The sequence below is a fragment of the Chrysochloris asiatica genome, unplaced genomic scaffold, assembly GCF_000296735.1.
Source record: "Chrysochloris asiatica unplaced genomic scaffold, ChrAsi1.0 scaffold00071, whole genome shotgun sequence".
Classification (NCBI taxonomy): Eukaryota; Metazoa; Chordata; class Mammalia; order Afrosoricida; family Chrysochloridae; genus Chrysochloris; species Chrysochloris asiatica.
Window position 1 is genome coordinate 5,914,517 of NW_006408589.1, and position 16,235 is coordinate 5,930,751.

Consider the following 16,235-nt stretch of genomic DNA (forward strand, 5'->3'; position numbering starts at 1 on the left):
CTTCAGTATCATTGACTCTTGATCATAGGCTGCCTCTTGAAATGGTTGAACATCGTCCATCTCTTTTTGATACAGTGACTCTGAATTCCTTCCATCTTCTTTTGACACTTTCAGCATCATTCAATATTTTGTCCATAGAATCCTTCAGTATTACAAGTCGAGGCTTGAATTTTTTTCTTCAGTTCCCTCAGCTTGAGAAATGCTGAGCATCTTCTTCCCTTTTGGTTTTCTAACTCCAGATCTTCGCATATTTCATTAAAATGGTTGGTCCTGACAACTCCTAGACCTTAGCCACCTGCACCAACTTTGGGGTATTGCATTTACTGTGCTTTGCTTTATAGAGCTTTGCTTTATAGACACTTGACTTCACTAACAAGTGTCTCTACCTAACACCTAACTGGCTTCAAGCCCAGTTTGGACCTTCTAGTAGATCAAATGAATTAGGTTCTCTTTTTAATTCATTTTGGTAAGTTGAATACTCTGGATAAAATGAAGACAGTCTTTCCTGGAAGAAATGTAATGAAAGTTGAAAAGCAATTCCATGCTCTCTTCAGAACCACTTCATGGCAGAGTTTACAATGTAAAGTTACAGGTATGAATGAACAGGGAGGTAGTTTAAGACTTGGACCTGACCCCAGAGAGAAAGTGCCAGCCCTGAACCCTGTGCCAATACGTGATCTGCTCATTGCTGTTAGGTGCTGTCAAGTCAGGTGCAGCTCACAGTGACCTTATGCATAACAGAACAAAACACTGCCCAGTTCTGTGCTCAAACTGTTACACTTGAGCCCATTGCTGCTGCCACTGTGTCAGTCCATCTCATTGGAGGTCTTTCTCTTTCACTGACCCTCCACTTTACCAAGCATGATGGTCCTTCCCCAGGGACTGGTCCTTCCAGATGCTACATCCAAAGTATGAGAGATGAAGTCTAGCCACTCTAACTTCTAAGGAGCATTCTGACTGCACTTCTTCCAAGACAGGTTTGTTTGTTCTTCTAGCTGTCCATGGTACTTTTAATATTCTTCTCCAATGCCATAATTCAAATGCATTGATTCTTTTTTCTTTTACCTTAACTTTTTATTGTGAATTTAGTGAAGGTTTACAGACAAGATCATCAGTTTTACATTCAACAAATCATACACTCTGTTTATCTCTATGAATGCAATCCCCTCCATGCAGCAAGTTATCCCGCTTCCTCCCTGCAGTTCCTATTTCCAGTCCACCCTCCTTCCCATCCCTTGTCATCATATACCATCCCTAGGTATATGGTCCCCTTTTGAAAGATTGGCCAGTAATGGGTTTTTTTCTTTTCTTTTTCATTTGACAGTATTTGCTTATATTCCCTCTGTTTTTTGTTTTGTTTTGATGTACACAAAAACACTGGGGAATATATAATCATTTAAATAGCCAAAGGGCACATTCTGCAAGCCAGTTGCCTGGCCGCCAGCACATAGCCTTTCTCTTTCCATGAGTCTAGAATTCTCAACTGCTCTACCTTTCCATGCCATCACCTCTGCCTCCATCTCTTGCATCGATTCTTTTATGGTCTTCTTTATTAATTATCTAGCTCACATGCATATAAAGCTACTGAAAATACCATGGCTTGGGTCAGGCAAGCCTTAGTCCTCAAACTGATATCTTTGCTCTTGAACACTTTAAAGAGGCCTTGTGCATCCGGTTGACCTAATGCAATACGTCATTTGATTTCTTGGCTGCTGCTTCCATGAGTGTTTATTAAGAATCCAAGCAAATTGAAATATTTATTGGTCTACTTGTGAAGATTTTTGTTTTCTTCACATTAAGGTGCAATCCATACTGAAGGCTCTAGTTTTTGCTCTTTATCAGTAAGTATTTCAAATCCTCTTCACTTCCAGTAAGCAGCATTGTATCATCTATATATCGCAGGTTGTTAATGAGTCTTCTCCAATCCTGATGCCACTTTACTCAACATACAATCCAGCTTCTCAGATTATTTGTTCAGCATATAAACTGAATAAGTATGGTGATAGGATACAACCCTGGCACACAACTTTCCTGCTTTTAAACCATTCGATATCCTCTTGTTCTGTTCGAATGACTACCTCTTGGCCACTACAGGTTCCTCATGAACACAATCAAGTGTTGTGGAATACTCATCTTACGCAGTGTTATCTATCCATAGTTTGTCATGGTCCACACAGTTAAAAGCCTTTGCATAGTCAATAAAGCCCACATGAACATCTCGCTGCTATTCTCTACTTTCAGCCAAGATTCACCTCACATTAGCCTGGGTCAGGTGCACCTTAGTCCTCAAGCTGATATCTCTGCTCTTCAATACTTTAAAAAGTTCCTGTGCAGCAGATTTGCCCAGTGCAATACGTCGTTTGATCTCTTGACTGCTGCTTCCGCGTGTTGATAGTTGATCCAAGAAGAATGAAGTCCTTGACAACTTCAATCTTTTCTCCATTGATAAGAATGTTGTTTATTGGTCCAGTGATGAGGATTTTTGTTTTCTTGAACATTGAGATGCAATCCATACCGAAGGCTGTGCTCTTTGATCTTCATAAGTAAATGTTTCAAGTCCTCTTCACTTTCAGCAAGCAAGGTTATATCATCTGCATATCACAGATTATTAATGAGTCTTCCTCCAATCCTGACACCACATTTTTCTTCATAGAACCCAGCTTCTTGTATTATTTGCTCAGCATACAGGTTGAATAAATATGGTGAAAGAACACAACCTTGTCGCACACCTTTCCCAATTTTAAAACATGAGTATAGTCGCCTTTTATTTTGTTTAAAAACACTATTTGCAGTGAGAAGTCATCAGTCTTGCAAAATTCTTATCATATGCTCTCCAGCATCATTTTTATCACCAAGGTCATGTTTTCCAACTACTGATCCTTCCTCTTTTTTTTCTACCTTTCACATTCCAATCACAAGTAATCAACAATGCATCTTGATTGCATGTTTGATCAATTTCAGAATGAAGAAGTTGGTAGAATTCTTTATTTTCATTATCACTGGCTTTAGTGGTTGGTGCTTACATTTGAATAATAGTGGTATTAACTGATCTTCCTTTAAGGAGCGTGAGTATTATTCTTTCAAAGACAGTAAGTACTGTAATTCAAGATAAATCTTGCAGTGTTCATTTTTTATGATGAATATAATGCTGTTCCTTTTTAATTTAATGTTCATTCCCAGCATAATAAGCAATATGCCTGTCTGATTCAAAATTATTCATTTCAGCTCATTAATACCTTGGATATTGATATTTATGCATTCCATTTCATTTTTTGACAACTTCTATTGTCTTTGAGTCATACTTCATATATTCCATGTTCTTATTATTAATGGATATTATAGCGGTTTCTCCTCATTCTGAGTTGTGTCCAAACAGCAAATAAAGGATCTTAAAAGCTTTCCTCCATTCACATCATTATGGTCAACTGTACTTCGAGGTGGCAACTTTCTAGGTCGTATTTTGAGTACCTTCCAACTTGAGGAGCTCATCTTTTGGGTTTATATCTGATAATGTTCCTCTAATATCTATAATGTTTCCATCTTCTAGCAGTCTGTCTGCCAGTGTTCCTCGTCTGTTCCTAAGGTTTTCAGTGGAGAACCATTAAGAAGTGGTCTGCCTCTCCTTACTAATCTCTCTTAGTCTGGAATCTGTGCTGAGACCTATCCACCATCGATGACCCTGCAGGTATTTAAAATACTGGTAGCAGAGTTTCCAGCATCACAGCACCATGCAGGCCACCACAGTATGACAGACTAGCAGATGAGTGGTGGATCTGCTCGTTTAAAAACACGAAAACAAACCTACTGCCGTAACGTCGATTCCAACTCATAGCAACCCCATAGGACAAAGTAGAACTGTTCCATAGTGTCTACCAGACTGTTCATCTTTACCAACGCAGACTACCACATCTGTCTCCCATAGAGAGAGAGGCTGGTGGGTTCAAACCACCTACCTTTCAGTTAGCTCTGAGTGCTTAATCACTGCGCCATCAGGGCTCCTTGATCTGCTCCTGCCACTTCAGAATTCCAAACCCTGATCTCTGCCCTCCTCATTTCCTGGCTTCACATCACAATGCCCTGACATTGTCACCGTCGATACGTCCACCAGATTCTGTTGGCAGACTGGTTAAGACATTAGGTACAGAAAAGCATCATTTCAGTCCATTGATCAGAATCCTAAAAATATTCATGTGGTACAGCTGTGTCACCATCCATTATTAAAACTAAGTGGCGCTTTTCGGCTTTTGGCTTGGAGGAGGTGTAGGTGCAACTTTTCTCGGTAGTCCTGCATCTGGGTTCATCCGACACCAGCCACCTCCACCATGCCTCTGAAGTTTGACCCCAACGAGGTCAAAGTCGTGTACCTGAGGTGCACCGGAGGGGAAGTCGGGGCAACTTCCGCTCTGGCCCCCAAGATCGGCCCTCTGGGTTTGTCTCCAAAAAAGATTGGTGATGACATTGCCAAGGCAACTGGTGACTGGAAGGGGTTGAGGATTATGGTGAAACTGACCATTCAGAACAGACAGGCCCAGATTGAGGTTGTGCCTTCTGCTTCTGCCCTGATCATTAAAACTCTCAAGGAACCACCCAGAGACAGAAGCAGAAAAATATTAAGCACAGTGGAAATATCAGTTTAGATGAGATCATCAGCATTGCCCGTCAGATGCGACACCGGTCTTTGGCCAGAGAACTCTCTGGGAACATTAAAGATATCCTGGGGACTGCCCAGTCAGTGGGCTGCAACGTTGATGACATCATAGATGACATCAATAGTGGTGCTGTGGAATGCCCATCTAGTTAAGACTTACAAAGAACATATTCAATAAAGGATCATTTGATAACCAAAAAAAAACTAAGTGGCAACAATTAATCTTTGAAGTCAGAATGTTCTGGCTTAGCTGGGGTTTCTCTTCCTATTTATGTCCTTTGTGGTCTATAGACAGAAAGGTGCCCAAGAATGACTATCAACGCTGTGTGCTCTTACAGCAAGCCTTGCAGCCTTGTCTAATTTTGGAAGGTTTCTAGAAGTCTCCATCCACTGTTTACCCACCCCACAGATGTCTATTGAACAAGAGAGACACAGATACTCATTCAACAAACATTTTTTCAATAACTCCTGTGTATGACAGTGCCCCATGTCCCCAGGGAACACAGAAGTATATATGATGTGAAAAGTACATTCACAGTCTCGCAGAAAAGAGAGATGTGTAACTAAATTAAAATGTTGCAGGTTCTGTGAGAGATAGCATTTTAATTTCTCAGAGTGCAAAAAGTCACATAAAGCTAAGTTTTAAAGCATTTATTTATCCATTCAAGTGTTTATTGAGCCCTGTGGATGCCTTCCATGTTCTAGTCCAGAGGTTAGCACGCTTTTTCTCTCAAGAACTGGGAAGCAAATATTTAGGCATTGTGGGCCACATATGGTCTTTATAAATTTAAAAATAAAAATTAACAAACCTTTAAAAATAAAAAAAATCGTTCTTAGCTCCTCAACATTACAGAAAGAGATGACAGTTCATGGGACTCTAGACAAGTAAGTATGTTGTTGTTAGATGCCTGTGAGTCGATTCCAATTCATAGAAACCTCATACACAACAGATGAAACATTGCCGGATCTTGCTTGAATCTATTGTTGTCACCACTGTGCCAAACCAACATGCTAAGGGCCTTCCTCTTTTTCACTAACCCTCCACCTTACCAAGCATGATGTCTTTCCTCAGAATGGTCCCTTCTGAAACCATGTCTGAAGTATGAGAGACAAAGTCAGGCCATTCTGGCTGTACTTCTTCCAACACAAATTGGTTTGTTCTTCTGGCAATCTATGGTACTTTTAATATTCTTCTCCAACACCAAAACTCAAATGCATCAATTCCTCTATTGACTTCCTTATTCACTGGCCAACTTTCACATGCATATGAGGATTTTGAAAATACCATGGCTTGGGTCAGGTGCACCTTAGTCCTTAAATTGATATCTTTACTCTTGAACACTTTAAAGAGGTCTTGTGCAGCAGATTTGTCTAATGCAATACATTGTTTGATTTCTTGACTGATAATTACATTATATGAGTGTTGACAGTGGATTCAAGCTAACTGAAGTCTTTGAAAACGTCAATCATTTCTCCATTTATATGGATATTATTTTATTGGTCCAGTGGTGAGGACTTTTGTCTTCTTTACATTGAGGTGTAACCCATACCGAAGGCTATGGTCTTTGATCTTCATCAAAGTAAATATTTTAAGTCCTCTTCGCTTTCAAAAGGCAAGGTTATATCGTCAGCATATTGTAGGTTGTTACTGAGTCTTCCTTCAAACCTGTTGCCACATTGTTCATCATATAATTAATTTTCTTAGCTTATTTGCTCAACATAACAGATTAAAAAATTATGGTGAAAGAATACAAGTCTAACACACACTTTTCCTGATTTTAAGCGATTCAGTGTTCCCTTGTTCTATTCAGACATCTGCCTCTTGGTCTATGTACAGGTTCTTAATGAACATAATTAAGTATTCCAGAATATTCATACTTCTCAATGTTGTTCATAGCTTGTCATGATTCATACAATTGAACACATTTACATACTCAATAAAGAACACCTTTCTGGTATTCTCTGCTTTCAGCCAAGGTCCATCTACGTCAGCAATGATATCCCTCATTCCATATCCTGTCTGAGTCTGGCTTGAACCTATGTCAGTTCCCTATTAATGTACCGTTGCAGTGTTTTAAAATTATTTCTCAAAAAAATTTACTTGCATGTGATATTAATGATATCGTCCAATGATTTCCACATTCTGTTGTGTCATCTCTCTTGGAATGGGCATAAATATGGATCTCTTCCAATCAGTAGGCCAGGTAGCTATCTTCCAAATTGGCATAGATGAGTGAGTGTCTCTAGTACTACATCAGTTTGTTGAAAATTTTCAATTTGTTTTCCATCAATTCCTGGAGGCTTGTTCTTTTTCAGTGCCTTCAGTGCACCTTGGACTTCTTCCTTCAGTATCATTGGCTCTTGATCATATGCTACCTTTTGAAATGGTTGATATTCACATGTTTTGGCACACTGACTCTGTATTCCTTCCATCTTTTGATGCTTTCTGAATCATTCAACATTTGCCCAGAGAATCCTTCAATATTTCAAGTCGAGGCTTGAAGTTTTTTATTTTTTTAGTTCTTTCAAGTGCTGAGCACATTCTTCCATTTTGGTTTTATAACTCCAGCTCTTTGCATATTCATTATAATATTTGACTTTGCCTTCTCAAGCTGCCCTTTGTAATTTTCTCTTCTTCTCTTTGGGTTCCTCTTTTCTTCCATTTGCTTTAGCATCTCTATGCTGGAAAGTAAGTTTCAGTGTCTCTTCTGACATCCACTTTGATCTTTTCCTTCTTGTTTTCTTAATGACTTTTTGCTTTCTTCCTTATGATGTTCTTTTTTTTTCCTTATGATGTTCTTGATGTCATCTCACAACTTTTCTGGCCTTCGGTTTTTAATGTCTAAGTATCAAATCTGTTCTTCAAATGATCTCTAAATTGAGGTGGGATATAATCTAGGTCTTACTTTGGCGATTGTGGACTTGTTTTCATTTCCTTCAGCTTCAGTGTGAATTTGCATATGAGCAATTGATGATCTGTTCCACAATCTGCCCCTGGCCTTGTTTTTGCTGATGACATGGAGCTTTTCCACGATCTCTTTCCACAGATGTAGTCAATTTGATTTCTGTGTATTCCATCTGGTGAGGTCCATGTGTATAGTCATCTCTTATGCTGTTTAAAAAAGTTGTATCTTCACCAACCTTGCTTGGTGAAAGTGAAGAGGACTTAAAATTTATTAAAAGTTATTGATGAAAATCAAAGACCATAGCCTTCGGTATGGATTGCATCCTCAATGTAAAGAAAACAAAAGTCCTCACCACTGGACCGATAAACAACATTCTTAGCAATGGAGAAAAGATTGAAGTTGTCAAAGACATCATTCTTCTTGGATCAACCATCAACACTCATGGAAGCAGCAGCCAAGAAATCAAACGACGTATTACATTAGGTAAATCTGCTGCATGAGACCTCTTTTAAGTGTTCAATAGTAAAGATGTCAATTTAAGAACTAAGGTGCACCTGACCCAAGCCGTGATGTTTTCAATAACCTCATTCATTATGCATGTGAAAGTTGGACAGTGAATAAGGAAAATCATAGAAGAATTGATGCATTTGAGTTATGGTGTTGGAGGATAATACTCAAAGTACCGTGGGCTACCAAAAGAACCAACAGAGCTGTGTTGGAAGAAGTGTAGCCAGAATGCTCCTTGGAGGCCAGGGTGACCAAACTTCATCTCTCATACTTTGGACATATTGTCAGAAGGGACTAATCACTGGAGAGGGATATCATGTTTGGTAAGGTGGAGGGTCAGAGAAAAAGAGGAAGACCCCCAGTGAGATGGGTTGGCAAAGTGACGGCATCAATGGGCTCAAGCGTGGCAACAATAGTGAGGTTGGCCCAGGACCAGGTAGTGTTTTGTTCTGTTGTGTGTGGGGTCTCTATGAGTCAGTACCGACTCAATGACGTCTAACAACTCTTCTGGTCTTCGTTCATTAGAGTCTAATGCATCAAATCTGTTCTTGAGATGATTTCTAAGTTCAGGTAGGATATGTTCATGATCAAATTTTGGCTCCTGTGGGCTGTTTTAATTTTTTTCAACCTGAACATGCATACGGGACAAGTAAGTATTGCAGTAAACAAATGAGCTGCATCCCCTGTCCTCATGGAGTTTATATTCTAGAGTGGAAAAAAGAAAATAGAGAGATGTGTAAATGTGCAACATCTATGATGGTTATAAGAGAACAGATAAAAGCACTGTGACAAGAAGAAAAGTGGGTGAGGCCCTGCTGGGGAAGGGAAGCACTGCTTTATAGAGCAGTTTGGGACTATCTCATTGATAATGTGACATTTTATAAGGTATCTAAAGATGGGGAAGCAGGGAGCAAAATATGCAAAAGACTCACCCTGACAGAAAGAATTGCAAAAACCCTGCAGTGTGAACATGCTTTGTATTACCAAGGACTCACAAAATCAGAATATAGTCATCAAAGTTGGGTTTGATTTGATTGCAAATGACAGAAAACCCCAAATAAGTGTGGTTTAAACAATATCATTTTGATTCCTGGTGTGGGGCCATAAGATAAGCATTTGACCTCAAGGTTGACTTGAACTGCAAAGTTAGTGGTTCAGACTCACCAGGCGCTCCTCAGAAACCCTATAAGGGATCACTATGAGTCAGAACCAACTCAAGGGTGTTTAACAACAGCACACTATAATTTGATTTCTTCTCAGGTCACATTCCAAATACTGGTGTTCTAGGGCTAACAGTACTTGATAACACTGTCTTGCTCAACGATATGCAGCCAGTATTCCCAAGATCACCTCGTGGCCCAGAGTGGCCGCTGCAGATCCAGACATCACTTTCACATCTCAGCCAGCAAGAATGAATGGATAATAAAAAGGACAAACCCCTCCTGTGAGGATTCTTATTAGAAGTTGCATGCAAATTTCTGTTTATATCCCATTGACTAAAACTTAGTCACATGGCCACTCCTAACTGTAAAGACATCTTGGCTAAAACCTGGGAACTCTATTATTCTAGAAGAAAAGGAGAAAGGGGAATACATAGCCCTTTGTGCCACGTCAGGTCAATTGGCAGTGGATGCTGCAGGACCCTTTAGGTCACTGGATCTTTCCCTGAATGAGGTGTAAGGGCCACTGCAGGGTTTTGACCATTGAGGACTGAGATCTCACACTCCTTCTAGAAGGATCACTCACTCTGACTGCTGTGTAGAAAACAGGCCATGGGGGTGGGGGGTGGGGAGGGAGTCTCAAGGCTGTCAGCAGGAGACCAGCTGGCTACCATTCAAATAGGAAGGTGAGAAGACAACCCAGGCAGAATAAACACACCTTCAGGATTTCCAAATTTACAGTTATAACAGGGATGCAGTCTGTGTAAACACACCTTCAGGATTTCCAAATTTACAGTTATAACAGGGATGCAGCAACCAAAAGACAATGTCAGAAAAGCAAGTAGAACCCTCAAGCAGTATAACACTAAGACAGGGCATCCAGCACTGAATTACTGGAGGAGTCCTGGTGTGGCGCTGTAGGATAATGCACTGGAGAATAAGGTCAGTTTGAACCATAACGTCGGCGGTTCAAACTCACCAGCTGCACCTTAGAAATACTATTCAGGATCACTATGATTCAGAACTGACTTAATGGCGCCTAATGACAACAACAGACTAGAGAAGCCGGATAGAAACCATTTCTGGTGTTCTCCTTCCCTCTCCTGGCCCCAAAGAAACCCCAAGGAGTACGTGAGTGGAGCAGGGTTGTGGCTCACTGGAAAGAAGGCCACCTACAGTACACCTGGGGTACTTTGAGAAAGACCCCAGCACATCACTGCATTCCAGCCTCTGGCATCCAGAAGCAGCACAAAAGCCCTTTGTTAGAACCACATGGTCTGAATTTTTGGTGTGGGTAACCAGAACAGGACACTGTAGCTGCGGCTAGCTAGGGTCACTGCTTCTTGGCATTGTGACCATGTTCTGGCCAGTCACCCTTCCCAGCTGACGTTAATGGAGAGCAACTGGAGGGAAGAACAAAAGGGAGGAAAGAAATGGAAGATGGTGGATGGGCGGCCATGCTAGACTACACACTGTACATAAACTCCCAACACAACCACTCTTTGAGGTGTGTACTGCCATTCACACTTTATTGACAAGAAACAGGTTCAGAGGGATTAAGTGAGTAGCCTTCAGTCACACAGCTTGTTAAATGACAAAGCCAAACTTGAACTAGATCCTTCTGGTAGGGTGGGGAGTTGGGGAGAGAAAAGAAAATGCTAGGGAAGGAAAGGGATCTGAGGCAGGCTTTCTCTCCCTATCACCATGCCAGCATCTGTTCACACTGAGCTTTACTTCTTTGGGTCTTGAAGATTAACTTTTGTCTTTCCTCTCCGACCATCTCCCCTGAGGTCTGGCTGCAGGGGTGACTTCTTCCTAACCCCCAGAATGACTGCCCACTCCAGACAGTCTAGGCATTTCAGCAGCCTTCCAGCAGCCTCCGAGTAGGCTGCTTACTGAACCCCACCAAAGTGTGCTTTGGGGGGCAGCGGTCAGATGGTCTCTTTTACCACCTGGCACTTGACTGTTGAGTGAATGAACGAACGCAGGACACTGGGCATTCTGAAAGTTCCTGGCTGCTCGTCCTGATCTTTAGGAAACTTTTCTTTGGAAATTCATTAGGCAGAGACCAGAGTCCCAGTTGCGGGCCCTGAGGTCAGCTGCGTCCAGAAAAGAGGAGAAAGAGCACCTACTTCACAATTAGCTGCCCTGCTGCCCAGGTGGCTACTCAACAAGTCTTCTTGGCAGGAAGCCTGTGGGCTGGTGTGGGCCAGGGAATGGCGATACTGATGTCTGGGGGCTCCCTGCTGTCACTTGTAGCTCTTTTTCTGTTATTCCCCAGGGACTCCCATCTCAGACGCCCTCGTATTTCCCTTTATTACTATCAGCTGGAGTCCTTTTGTGGTGCTGTAGGTTCAGCACTGGACTGCAAACCATAAGGTTGACAGTTCAAACCTACCAGCTGCTCCTTGGAAACCCTATACATGGTCTCTATGAGTCGCAACTAACTCGAAGGCACTTAACAACAAAAAGAACACCCTCAGCTGGGAAGGTGGCCGGCCAGAGTATAGTCATAATGCCAAGAAGCAGTGACCCTAGCTAGCCCCAGCTACAATGTCCTGTTCTGGTTTCCCACACCAAAAATTCAGACCGCATGGTTCTAACAAAGGGCTTTTATGCTGCTTCTGGATGCCAGAGGCTGGAATGCAGTGGTGTGCTGGCAAATGTTTAACAACAGCTCTCTTGGTGTGGAGAGGGAGAAGAGAAGTCTTGATTTATAGCATTTGCCAATTTGCATGGTGTAAATACTTGATCTGCGGTCAGTTTCAAGCTACCAACAAGTCCCAACCACCCAGTAGAGAGCTAGGAAGAGATGAACAAAATGGGTTCAGTCTGGGCCGTCTGTCCAACATACACACTACTGTGTGTATTTTGGACACAGAAATAAGAGGATTTTAGGACAGTTCACAGACTTACGGAAATATGGAATATTTTGAATCAAGGCTTTCAGAAAACTCTTTTTCTGGTTAACATCCAACTCATGGCAAACCTATTGTGTCAGGGTAAAACTGTGTTCCTTGGGGTTTTCAATGGCTGATCTTTTGGAAGTAAACAGCCAGGTACCTCTGGTTGGATTCAAACCACCAATATTTCAGATAGTAGCCAAGTGTGTTAACCACTTGTAACACCCAGAGACTTCTCAGAAAATATTGAGGGATTATTTAGAATCAAGACCATGAACATGTCAAGCTGCTTTCCCACACATTCATCCTGCTACTCTCCTAGTTCCTCATCTGTGTGCTTCTCTTATGAAGTGGCCGGAACAATGATATAGGTCCCTTTTGTTAGTTACCTGCTTCCGTGGTATCATCATTTATTTACCAAGTACACCTTGGTGTTTAACCAGGTGCACAACTCCAAGGAACATCATTCATGCTATACCCTGGGAAATAGCATCTCTTGGTACACCGTCCCACTCTGCTCCCTCTATGCCCCTGGCCGCCTGACCCAAAGTCACCATCCCCTCTCCCTCATCCTTCATCTCATCTCCTACTCTCTCTGCCAGTCTGATCCATTCTGCACATGGCAGCCAGAATTGTTCTTAACAGACATAAATCCGATCTTGCTGTTCCCTTCTTTAAGCTCAGAAGTGGCTTTCTCTTCATCATTCTAAAAAGCTAAAAACTTCTTACCTTGACCCACAGACCCTTCATGATTTGCCTCACTCATTAGCCTCCCTTCACCGGCCTCTTGCCGGTTCCTGGAAGGCTCCACACTCTTTCCTAGCTCCGAGTCAGTCGGCTTCCTCCTCATGCATGACTCCTTCTCACCCCAGATCTCTGCTGTACATTACCTTCATACGGAAGTCGTGCTGGTCACGTCATTTAATGTAATTCCCCTTCCCACTCATTCCTGATGTGGCACTGTGGGTTAATACCCAGACTGCAAAGCCGTTTGAACTGCAAGTTCAGTGGTTCAAGCTCAAAAACTGCTCCTTGGAAACCCTGTATAGGATCACTAAGGGTCGGAACCAACTTGACAGCACTTAACAACAACAACTTATTCTATACGATGGCATTCTGTTTGTGTCCAGCAATGCATTTTTCACAAACTCATACACATATAATGATATCGTAGGATAACCACTGGACTGCTAAGGTTAGCCGTTCAAACCCACCAGCTGCTCAATGGGAGAAAGAGGCTCAGAAACCCTACGTAGGATCGTTAAGAGTCAGAATCAGCTCATTGGCAATCTTATTGTGCCTGTCAGGGGAAGAGATACAGTTACTTCAGGCTGGGCATCATTTCTGTTTCGTTCACTTTTTTTAATACTATTTTATTACATTTTTGATGGAAGTATACACAGAAAAATAGCTTCCCTTCCATTCAATAATTTCTACACATATTCTTTATTTTTATGTTTTATTGTGAATTATGTGATAGATTACATGAGAGAACATTAGCTTTCATCCTATCATACATGTCGTTTCATTGCCATGATTACAGTCTCCTCCATGCATCATCAACCAATCAAAGGGTATATATACCCTGCAAGCCTGCCCCCTGGTCATCAGCACACAGCCCTTCTCCCTCTCTGGGTCTAAAGTCCCCAGCTGCTCCATCTCTCCATGTCATCATCTCTGCCTCCATCTCTGGCATCACTGTTTCTCTGGGTAAGGTCCCGCACTCCACTCTTCTCCCTTGATCGTCCCAGGGACCTCCTTTCCTGGACTACAAAATCAACCACTCCCCTCCTTTTGCTACAAAATGTCTACTTTTACATTTCCACCCCTCACAGTCAGTCCTGACAGCAATTATTCTCAATTGTGCCACACAAGTGCTATCCCCAACTCCTTTCATCAGCCCCGCCTAGACAGATTGGAAACTATTCAGTGGAGATTTCTACCTTCCTTCATGCCCTCTGGATCTAGGGTCCCTCTTGAAAGCTTGTAAGCCAGTCACTTCTTGCCTTTGTAGCCCCCCATTTTGGGTAGCCAATGTCCAAGTTGCCCATCCCTGTCTACCATGTGTATCAAGGGGATGGGAATGATCCTCGCTGTAAAGATTTATTCCCTCTTTTGAGCTACTGCATCCATATGTGTAAGTCAAGTTCATCAAATTGTATCAGATTGCTCTTTTTTTTCCTCTTCTTCTAGTTGAGTTCTAATCATGCAGCCATTGAAGCCAGGTCAAGTGGGTATTTTCTGCAAGTGTGAGTGTTCTTGTGCATATGCCCTCTCTTCTCATCAGCTGGATGCTTCACTCTGCACTCTAGTCCTCTGTGCATATGTCACTGACTCTGGGCCCAAGAGTCCCCAGGTGTTGCCACACTGCTGGCCAACCAGGTCTCCCCCCAGGTTCACAGGAGTCTATTGAATGTGGTAAGGCTTAGCTCGCAGCCTCATTGCTGTTTTCCCTCACTTCCCCTTATCGGTGACCAATGTGGTCACCAGTCAAAGCGCATGTCTGCTGGTTTATTACCACTGAGTCTTAGTCTTGGAAGGGGGTTTGCCCTGAGGGGACCCGACCACTTGCCTTGATGTCTCCTGGGTGAGCAACTTGATGGTCTTGTAGTAATCAGTTGGACTGCCGTTATTGTTTTATATTTTTCCTGTCGGTCTTTCTTTCAAGAAGTATCTTCTGTTCTTCTAGCCGCTCCAGGCTGGTATGCTTGTCCTTTCAGGTGGAAATTTCCCACCTCAGAAGATTCTGGATGAAGTTCAGGATTCTACCTATGGTCTTACGTAATGCAGAGGCTCCACAGGAAGCCTCCTTCACTGGACACATTGTAGCCCCATTTTAGGTATTCCAGTCAGTTATCGGTAGAAGACAGACTTACAAGCTTTCTATGGTGATATTTCTAGCTATTCCTTATTCTCCCCCTCAAGTGTCTATTTTAAAATGGTATGCAAGGGAAACCAAAAGACAGCCAAGCATATTGACATTATTTCCCACCTTTTTCCCCATTCCAACCATGTCTCAATCTCTGTATCCCAGAGCCCTGTTGTTCCAAGGTTGTGCATACATCATTATTTACCTCTGTCCCACTTAGCCCATGCAAACTTGCCTAAATGTTCTCTCATCTGCCTTGTTCTTCCATTCCCGTCCCCCCTTCTTGTGTATTTCCCCCCTCCCCAGCAGCCAAACTATCCTGTGTCTATTCTCTACCCTGTGCTCCACCTTCCCCTCCCTCCCCTCAACCCACCCCCCATATCCCAGTACCCAGCAAAGAATCACCACCACCCCCCTGCTTTAGTATGGGTTTTATAATAGTGGTCCTGTGCAGTATTTCTCTTTTTGTGACTGATGAATTTCACTCAACATAATGTCTTCAAGGTTCATCCATGTTATGTGGTAAGAAACTTCCTTGTTATTCTTCAAGATAGCATAATATTCCATTGTGTGTTTGTACCACAGTTTGTTTATCCATTCTTCAGTTGATGGGCACTCAGGCTATCTCTATCTTTTTGCTATTGTAAATAGCGCTGCTATGAATACTGGTGTGCATATATCTACTTGTGTTATGGTTCGTATTTCTTGTGTTATGGTTCATATTTCATGTGGGTAAATACCAAGTAGAGAAATCGCTGGATCATAAGGTATTTCTATTTCCAGCCTTCTGAGGAAATCCCATATTGCTTTCCAGAGAGGTTGGACCATTTTGCAGTCCCACCAGCAATGCAGGAGTGTTGCAGTCTCTCCGCATCCTTGCCAGCATTTATTGTCCTCTACTTTTTTGATCTTTGCTGTTATTGTTGGTATGAGATGATATCTCATTGTTTTGATTTGCATCTCTCTAATGTCTATGAATAGCAGAGAAGCATTGTCAGATACAGAACTGGAAAGTGGGAAGGCACTCAGAATGCGACTGGAGAAAAAATGCCTCCTCAAAGTAGAGTTGACATAATGACATGAATAGAGTTAAGCTCAGGGGAGAAAAGCGCACAGAACCTGCATTTGCTGATGGGCAACAAGTTAAAAATGAAGAGAAACAGCTGTAAACATCCATTGAAAATTGGAACATGGAATGTACGAAGTATGAATCTGGGAAAATTGGAAGTTGTCAAAAATGAA

The 16,235-nt window shown here is 42.1% G+C and overlaps 1 protein-coding gene and 1 pseudogene across 1 annotated transcript in view; both read left to right on the top strand.

The window, feature by feature from the left end:
- Window positions 1-16,235, top strand: part of SH3PXD2B (SH3 and PX domains 2B) — a 215,406-nt gene that overhangs the window by 147,969 nt on the left and 51,202 nt on the right. The gene's annotated exons all lie outside the window — the stretch shown is intronic.
- On the top strand, window positions 4,245-4,801 carry LOC102814597 (annotated as a pseudogene).